This window comes from Capsicum annuum, chromosome 4 (genome assembly GCF_002878395.1).
Source record: "Capsicum annuum cultivar UCD-10X-F1 chromosome 4, UCD10Xv1.1, whole genome shotgun sequence".
NCBI lineage: Eukaryota > Viridiplantae > Streptophyta > Magnoliopsida > Solanales > Solanaceae > Capsicum > Capsicum annuum.
This window is the reverse complement of record NC_061114.1, coordinates 14,559,112-14,568,402: the sequence shown is the minus strand read 5'-3', so window position 1 is coordinate 14,568,402 and position 9,291 is coordinate 14,559,112. Positions and strand designations below refer to the sequence as shown.

Below are 9,291 nucleotides of genomic sequence, written 5' to 3'. Positions count from 1 at the left end.
TTCAATAAAAAAAAAAAAAATTACAAGAAAAGTGTGCTAGTAGTGATCAAAATATTCAAAAATTGAAAAAAAACATGGATGAAATGAGAGTTTTGTTACCTCATAATCATCTTTCATGGTTGAAATCTTGGTTTCTTCTTCCATTTTCTTCCTAAATCTTCAACTTTCAATCTTTAATACTTTGATCAAATCGTAGAGAAACCGCTGGTTTTTTTTAATTAAACAACTAAATACAAATTGTGGTGTTTGATAGACATGTGGCCCATTAGCTCAGTTGGTTAGAGCGTCGTGCTAATAACGCGAAGGTCGCAGGTTCGAGACCTGCATGGGCCAATTTTATTTTTTTTTCCTCTTTTTTCCAGTATTACGTTTTGTATGATGGAACAGATTATTATTTGTGAATCTTTTTTGGCAAATAATATAATGGGCCAATTTTTTTTTTTCTATTTTTCCAGTATTACGTTTTGTATGATGGAACAGATTATTATTTGTGAATCTTTTTTGGCAAATAATATAAATTTCGACAGTTTGGAGTATGATATTTTATACAATTATTGAAAATTTCAATGTTGGATCTGTCGAGATACATAATTAGCTCTCGATACATCCAACGAATGATACATTTTTTTATTTGTAAGGATATACAATTAGCTCTCGATACATTTTTTTCGAGACCTGCATGGGCCAATATCTTTTTTCTTTTCTCCCTTTTCCAGTATTATGTTTTGTATGATGGAACAGATTATTATTTGTGAATCTTTTTTGGCAAATAATATAAATTTCGATAGTTTGGAGTATGATTACAGAAAATATTGATATTTTACACAATTATTGAAAATTTCAATGTTGGATCTGTCGAGATACATAATTAGCTCTCGATACATCTAACGAATGATACATTTTTTCATTTGTAAGGATATACAATTAGCTCCCGATACATTTTTTTTGATTTTGGGTCTGTCAAGTTACATAATACATCCAACGAAGATATATCCTTATCGTTGTAAAGATACATAATTAACTCTTGATATTTTTTTTTTTTTTTTTGGATCTATCGAGATACATAATTAACTTTCGATACATCTAATGAAGATAAATAATTAGTTGAAATTTTTGTAATTACTTTGTAAGGGTGTTTAAGAGGTATGTTTATGTTAGTTTTCCATCTTTTTATTTCTTAGGAGCCGTTTGGCTTTAAATCTGGGTTTTCTTTTTGAGGATTATAATCCTAGAATTAAAATTGGAATCATAAACTAGATAACATTTCTCACTTTCTACAACGATAAGATAGTCAGAGTAGTCCCACAAGTAAGATATGAAAAAGATAGAATGTACACAAATCTTACGCCTACTTCGTAATCGTAATGATAGAGAGAGGTTAATTCCGATAAATCCTCGACAATATATTTCACTTTCTACGTGTGATAAATTATTTAGATTATAAACCCAATTTCAGGCTTTCCTCATCTCTGTCTCCCTTTTCGCCTATCAACTCCCCTTTCTTGTTCGTGGTGTTTTGGTGATGTCTATGATTTCGAATAGCTAGTTTATAGTATTACCTCGTGGGTGTCTTGTTTTCTTTTTTTATCTAGCAGTGTGATGTCCCTTTTTATTGTTTGCTTTTATGTTTTTTGTTCGTTATAATGTTATTTGTCCTAAGCAACATCCTCTCCGACCCCACTTTGTGGGAATACACCTGGGTATGTTGTTGTTGCATTAGAGTTCATATTAGTGGCGTGAAAGATACTGTTGAGTCGTGTTCCTTGCAGATACAGGCTACCAACTCCCCGTTTTGTGTTGTATTGATGCAGTTAGTTTTCTTATTTCAGACTTGCTAGAGATTACTGCTGCCAAAGATTGGCCATGCAAGAGTGGTCGAATACAGAAAACCTTACGGTTTGGTTTGATCCTTTGAAACATTATCAAGTTCGAGCTTGTGCTTATGGTGAAGTACCCGCAGGCTCAACTAATTTGGATTCGCATGACGAAGGAATTGGAATCCATTATATTTTTAAAGTAATCACTTCATAGCTACTATTTGTTGTAATATATTATTAAATTGTTATACAACATATTCAGTGTATTTTCATCAAGTAGGGTTTGGAGAGGGTAAATTGTATGCAGTCCATACCACTACCTCAGATGAAGTAGAAATGTTGTTTTCAATTGACCCTTGGCTCAAGACAAATAACAGTATAGATTATACAAAAAACATAAAAAATAAATTAAAAAATGAGATAACATGCCGCTAGATAATAAAAGAAACAAGACACTAACAGAATAACAATATAAACTATTTATTCAAGATCAGAGACATTATCATAACACTATGAGCAAGAAACTATAGGCATAGATACAACAAAACACTCCTCCTTGTTTATTACGAAGGCACTCCAGCCAGAGATACTAGTAGTTTTATATTACAAAGGTAGGGCACGCCGAAAAGATCTGCACACATCTTATCCTTCCCAGATCTACTTTTGTGATTACATTGCATTTGTTATTGTATTTTACCATATAAGAAAGAGAAATTAGTGTATATTTCTATTTCTCCCTACTATAGAAAGATGAAGCCAAGAACGACTATAGAAAGATGAAGCCAAGGACGATCAAGGGTATTTTCGTGTAATGAAAAAAAATTTCAGCTGAAAAATAGTCATTCATTGTGCATTAAAAAGTTCAGTTGACAAAAAAACTAGACCACTTTAATATAATTACTGGAGTACCCTCTACCAAATTTAGTGTCAAAACCATTCAATTTTTTTTATTCTTTCTTAACTTTAGTGTGACATCCAATTTAATTATTTTATTTAAGTATTCACTAAAAACATAAAAATAATATTTCCTCTGTTTCAATTTAGTATTTTATTTAAATCAAGCACGAAATTTAACAAATTAAAAATCTATGATCTTAAATTAAAGATCGCTCAAGGTATGAAAATAATGTCCTTTAAAATTTAGGTTTAATACTTGTTAGGATATTCTATTTAAACATTCGAGCTAAGCCTTATTTCAATTGAACACCTCAACTCCTAATAAGGTGTCTTAATTAGACACTTTCTATTCAAGTTTATTATTTTTTTTCATGTATTCTCGTTCGTCTCTTAGGTAGTTAAGTTAACCACATAAAATATGTCATCTCCTTTAGCATTAGCTTCAAGAAGCCGTAAAACCCATGATATAATCTACTTGAAGTTGACGCGTATAATTAAATGAGATTACATGTTTTATGTAAACTTAACTATCTAATAGACAAATAAAAATACGAGCGTACATTTGTTTTTCTTCAAATTTTGAATTGAAAGTTAGAGATTGGAACACTTTAATAATTAGAAGTTGAGGTATACAATTGAAACAAAATTTTAGTTCGAGTGTATAAACGGAATATCCTGATAAATTTAAAGAGTTGACTATGTACTAAGCCTAAATTTTCTGGAGTTAAACAAGTCATGTAAATTTTAAATAAAAGAGATACAAAATATAAAAATAGTCATTTTCTTTTCAACATCTTAAAAAGCAAAATAATATCTTAAACGAAATTGGTGTAACTTTTTTAAATAGAAAATATACTTGAAGTTCGTTTCATTTGAACAATTGAATTTAATTATATATAAATTAAAATAAGTTTGATTTATTTTTCAAACTTATCAAATTAAAAGTTGATAGAGAAAAAGGTATAATATAGTTTTAAAAATTAACCAAATCAAAGTTTACTACGGCCAATTAGATGTTGGTACGATATCTATATAATTTATGCTGATATCTTTAGTTTTCCTTAAATGAAAAAACTAGCAAGAGAAAAGTTTATATATACTCACTCAATATGTGATTGATTTGATGTTTCTGACCAATTATATTAGGACTGTGCATGCATGAATTTCAAATTATCTAGTACGTACAAAATAGAGAAAGATGAAAAAATACGAGTTTTAGGTAGCAAGATACTTTACGGCGGCTTGCTTGTGTTAGAGCATCTGAGGGTAATGAATCCAAGTCGAAGATGGACCAAGGTTGTCATGCAGATGAGTGAAGGGTTGAATATGGAATAGTATAATTGATTTAAAAACTATACGACATGTCAGTTTGATGAATCCACGTTTTAAAATTTGATTAATATTTACATAGTTCGACTCCCGAGAATATGGAACGGAGAGAAAGAGGAAAAAACACGAGTATATTTTATGGCTTGCTTGTTAGAGCATCTGAGGCAGGGGCGGAGCTACATGTAAGTTAGGGGGTTCATCCAAACCTCCTTTCGACGAAAAATTATACTATATATACATGATTAAAATTATCTTTTATGTATATATAGTAGATGTCGAACCTCCTTCGGCTAGATCGTATATTCACTTGTGAACCCCCTTGATGAAAATCTTGACTCCGCTACTGATCTGAGGGTAATGAATCAAAGTCGAAGACGGACTAAGGTTGTCATGCCAATGAGTAAAGGGTTGAATATGAAATAGTATAATCGATTAAAAAACAATACAAAAGTACAACATGTTGTAATTGTTTTCACGTCAGTTTGATGAATTCACATTTTAAAATTTAATTAATATTTATATAATTTGACTCTCGAGAATATGGAACGAACGGAGTATAATATAGTGGTAAATAAATACTAAGACTATGTAAATCACCCATTAAACTACATTAACTATCTAAACCATGTATTTAATTTAACGTAAACAAGGTGAAGCCAAGTTGTGGAAAAGGGAGTTTTAACTGAATATGTATCGTTTATAAAAATAATATTGAACAAATAGCCTCGGGATAAAATGAAAGACTATTTTATTCATGCTTGGTGTGAGGTATTAGTTAGCACCGGGTCTATTTATCCCACCATTTATACCATAGTGATGGAATAAATTATCCCATATACATTGTGGGATAACTAATCCCGAAATAAATTATCCCGAGATAACTCTTTCCCAACCAAACAACCCCTTATTCTATACTTAAATAGATAAAAAAGGACAGTCCGATGCACTAATTTTTTCTTATATTTCTGCAAGAGGATGTTTTCATGGTCTGACGTAATCTTGTAAGGGAAAGTAACAAAAGGGCAAAAGGGATAGTTTGGTGCATAAACTTTACCTTACATTTCTGTAAGAGGTTGTTTTCACGGCTTGAACTTGTGACCTCCAGTTCACGTGGAGGCAACCTTACAAGTTACTCCGAGGCTCCCCTTCTTTTAGGAAAAGCAACGAAGGATTTTTAAAAGCTGCTTTAGGTCATAAGATCATATCTCGATATCGATGGCGATCGTTCTAGTTATTTTCTGAATCCCCTTGGTATAATATGAGGAAAAAATGCTAAAAAGTCAATCAACGTCTAACTTAAACTGTTAAAATGAGAAAGAGAACTTATCGTTGAAGTTACAAGTTTGATAGAATACTCAATAGCTTTAAACATACCTTATGTTTGTGTCAAGAAATTCAGTACGCATGTATAAATGATCTATCCAGAACTCAGCAAACAAAAAGGTTGTGAATCCACGAACCAATAATAAACTTAAAATTCTGAATCCATCTCCATACAAGAACATCAAACAAAAAGGCTACGAATCCACTAACCAATAATAAACTTAAAATTTTGAATTCATCTCCATACAAAAACATCAAACAAAAAGGCTACGAATCCACAAATTAATAATAAACCTAAAATTCTAAATCCATCTCCATACAAAAACACCAGACGAAAAAGCTAAGAATCCACGAACCAATAATAAACTTAAAATTCTGAATCCATCTCCATGCAAAAACATCAAACAAAAAGGGTATGAATCCACGAACCAATAATAAATTTAAAATTCTGAATCCATCTTCATACAAAAACATCAAACAAAAAGGCTACGAATCCACGAACCAATAATAAATTTAAAATTTTGAATCCATCTCCATACAAAAACATAAAACAAAAAACTACGAATCCACGAATCAATAATAAATTTAAAATCTCGATTCCATCTCCATACAGAAACATTAAAAATACTATATACACAAACTAGCTTTTCGTAAATTACTTTAAGTCACTATGCAACTATTTCACATGGTACGGGGACATTTTAGTCAATGATTTTTTTGTCTCATTGATAATCTCATATCGATCAATCAAATATTAATTAATACATAATCGATAAAACACTGCTTGATTAAAAATAACTTTTTAATACATAATCGATAAAACACTACTTAAAAACAACTCTCTAATACATAATCGACAACACTACTTAATTAAAAATAACGCTCTAATACATAATCGACAAGACAATACTTAGAAACAACTCTTTAATACATAATAGACAAAACACTACTTAGAAACAACTCTTTAATAAATAGTCGACAAAACACTACTTAAAAACAACTTTCTAATACATAATCGACAAAACACTACTTAAAACAATTCTTTAATACATAATCGACAAAACACTACTTAAAAACAACTCTTTAATATATAATCGATAAAACACTACTTAAAAACAACTCTTTAATACATAATCGACAAAACACTACTTAAAAACAACTCTTTAACACTCTGCGTTTTGCCTTTGTAAACGTTGTTCCTCATAAAATTTCTTAATAAATTCCTCACCTCTTTGCTCCAAACTTTGCCTCTCCTCCAACGGATCTGCTTCTTCATCGTCGTCGTCGTCATCATCATCACTATTTGATAAATAAATATCCTCATCATATTTTCTTGAGAAAAAAAGTCTCAAATATACCTAAATTTTGGTGAAATTTGTTAGAACACGCCTTAACTTTGCGGGGGTCCTAGATATTCTTTTGCCAGCTGGACCACTGCGTGAATACACGCACACTAAGCGCGTAAGAGTCTCAAGTGGTCCAGCTAAGCAAATATATGCTACAAAACTACGATAAAAAATAATCTAGAGGATCATAGTACTCCTGCATAGTTGAGGCGTGTTAGAACAAATTTCGCCAAAATTTAGATATATTTCGAACATTTTTTTCCTATTTCCTCAAAAACTAGAAGTATAAAAAAAGAGGTAAATAAATACTAAAACGATGTAAATCACCCATTAAACTACATTAATTATCTAAACAATGTACTTAACGTAAAGAGAGTTAAACAAATTGAGAGGCAAGGGAGTTTAAATGAATATATATGGTCTAAATAGTTGATTAAGTAAACAATTAAAAAGAGATAGAGAACCTACCATTGAAGTTACACCATCGACAAAACGCTCAATAGCTGTGAATCAGGCCTTATATTCGTGTTAAGAAATCCACTAAACATGTATAAATAATTTATTAAGAATTGATCAACAAATAAAAAAGCTACAAATACCGTATATCAATAATAAACTTAAAATCCTGAATCAGTATCCATACAAAAACGTCAAAAAAATTTATGCTCACTAGCTTTCCATAAATTACTTTAGGTCCCTAGGGCAACCATTTCATGTGATTCGAGAACACTTGAGTCAAAACAATCCAATAACCTTAGACCAATCAATCCAATACTGATTAACATGTAATTGATCAAACACTACTTGAAGCAATTTATTTACAATTCAATTTTTACCTTTGTAAACTTAGGTGCTCATAAAATCTCTTAATAAATTCCTCATCTCTTTGCTCCAAATGTTTCCTCTCCTCTAACGTATCATCATCGTGGTCGTCATCATAATTTCTCCATAATTCATGATCACATTCAACATTTTTTTCTTTTAATTTCATGATATTGACAATTAAATTCACAGACTCAATGTTGAGGAGTAACAATTAATAGGAGGGATTTTTTTTCTAACTCTTTTGCTTTTGCAGGGATTTTTTGATGATGAAATGTAGAAAAATCTAGAGATATTCTTGATGATTTTGAACAATTTGTGGGAATTATTGGTTCTTGAAGGGGAAGAAGACATACTGTGTATAGAGAAAAATTTGAAACGCAGGCAATATTCTTTAACGAAATTGTGAATAAATATTAATGTATATACTCAAAAAAGGAACACTTAATTAAGGTTTTAATTAATAAGGGAAGTGATAAACTTTATATCTTTAATTAGGGTTTTAATAAATAAGAGAAGTGATAAACTTTATATCTTCAAAATATATTCGAAAGGTTTTTAATTTTCATTATTAGTTTAATTTATTTTCCATATATAAATTCATTTTCCAAGTAGGAGCAGAGTGAGATTATTGGGTACGAGTTTGGTCAAATTCAGTAACTTTGGTTAAACGTGTATTTTATTTTTAAAAAATCATTGAATATGTAAATAATATTAATGTATATACTTAAATAAGGAACACTTTTTAATTAATAAGGGAAGTGATAAACTTTATATCTTCAATATATATTCGAAAGGTTTTTTTAAGTTTCATTATTAGTTTAATTCATTTTCCTTATATAAATTCATTTTTCAAGTAGGTGCGGATTGAGATTGTTGGATATGAGTTTGGTCAAATTCAGTAATTTTGGTTAAACGTATATTTATTTAAAAAAAAAAAACATTGAATATGTAAATATTAATACTAATTTAGAACTCAATAACTTAAAAAATACATAACCACAAGGTTCAAATTTTAGCTCCGCCAATGGATTCGATGTTTACTCTAAATCATTTATTTATTTTGTTATGATTAAGTAAAAATATGTAGGTTAGAAGATATATATTATTTAATTATGATTTAACGATAAAAAAAGTACTTATAAAAAATATGTCATAAATTAATTAAAATGATATAAATTAACACTAAGCACGGCTAGCTAGTACATTTTATTTTTACCCAAAAATTACGGTAAAGATACCATATGAACTTTAAATCTTTATATGTATTTTACTAGGCATGTTACCAATTTTATCAAGTTATAAAATAATAGATCCTTGTAGTTCGATGTTAATTAATAAATTATATAACAAAAGTCGCTTTTTAACTTTTTCTAAATTTCATACATGACGAAAATTTTAATACATCAAACTACTTTTTATTTATCAATTAATATTAATTATTTTAAACTTAGTTTTAAGTGACCTAACCCCATAAAACTTAAACTTATAAAAACAGGATCTTCATGGTCTATATATTTTTATAACTTAAACATATAAAAATAGGATCTTCAAGGTCTATATATTTTTATAACTTAAAACTTATAAAAATAGGATCTTCATGGTAAATATATTTTTATATGACCTGAGAAATTGTCATACATATGAACAGTAATTTTAAATTACATAAAATGGAAAAGACATCATTTCCACCTCATACTATACAAAAAAAGTCCAAGTCATATCTAAATTATATAAGTGACCTATTACACACCTTA

The 9,291-nt window shown here is 29.4% G+C and overlaps 1 non-coding gene across 1 annotated transcript; it reads left to right on the top strand.

The window, feature by feature from the left end:
* Positions 1 to 259: 259 nt before the first annotated feature.
* On the top strand, positions 260 to 333 carry TRNAI-AAU. The gene has a single exon. It is a non-coding gene; the product is annotated as a tRNA-Ile (tRNA).
* Positions 334 to 9,291: the final 8,958 nt, after the last annotated feature.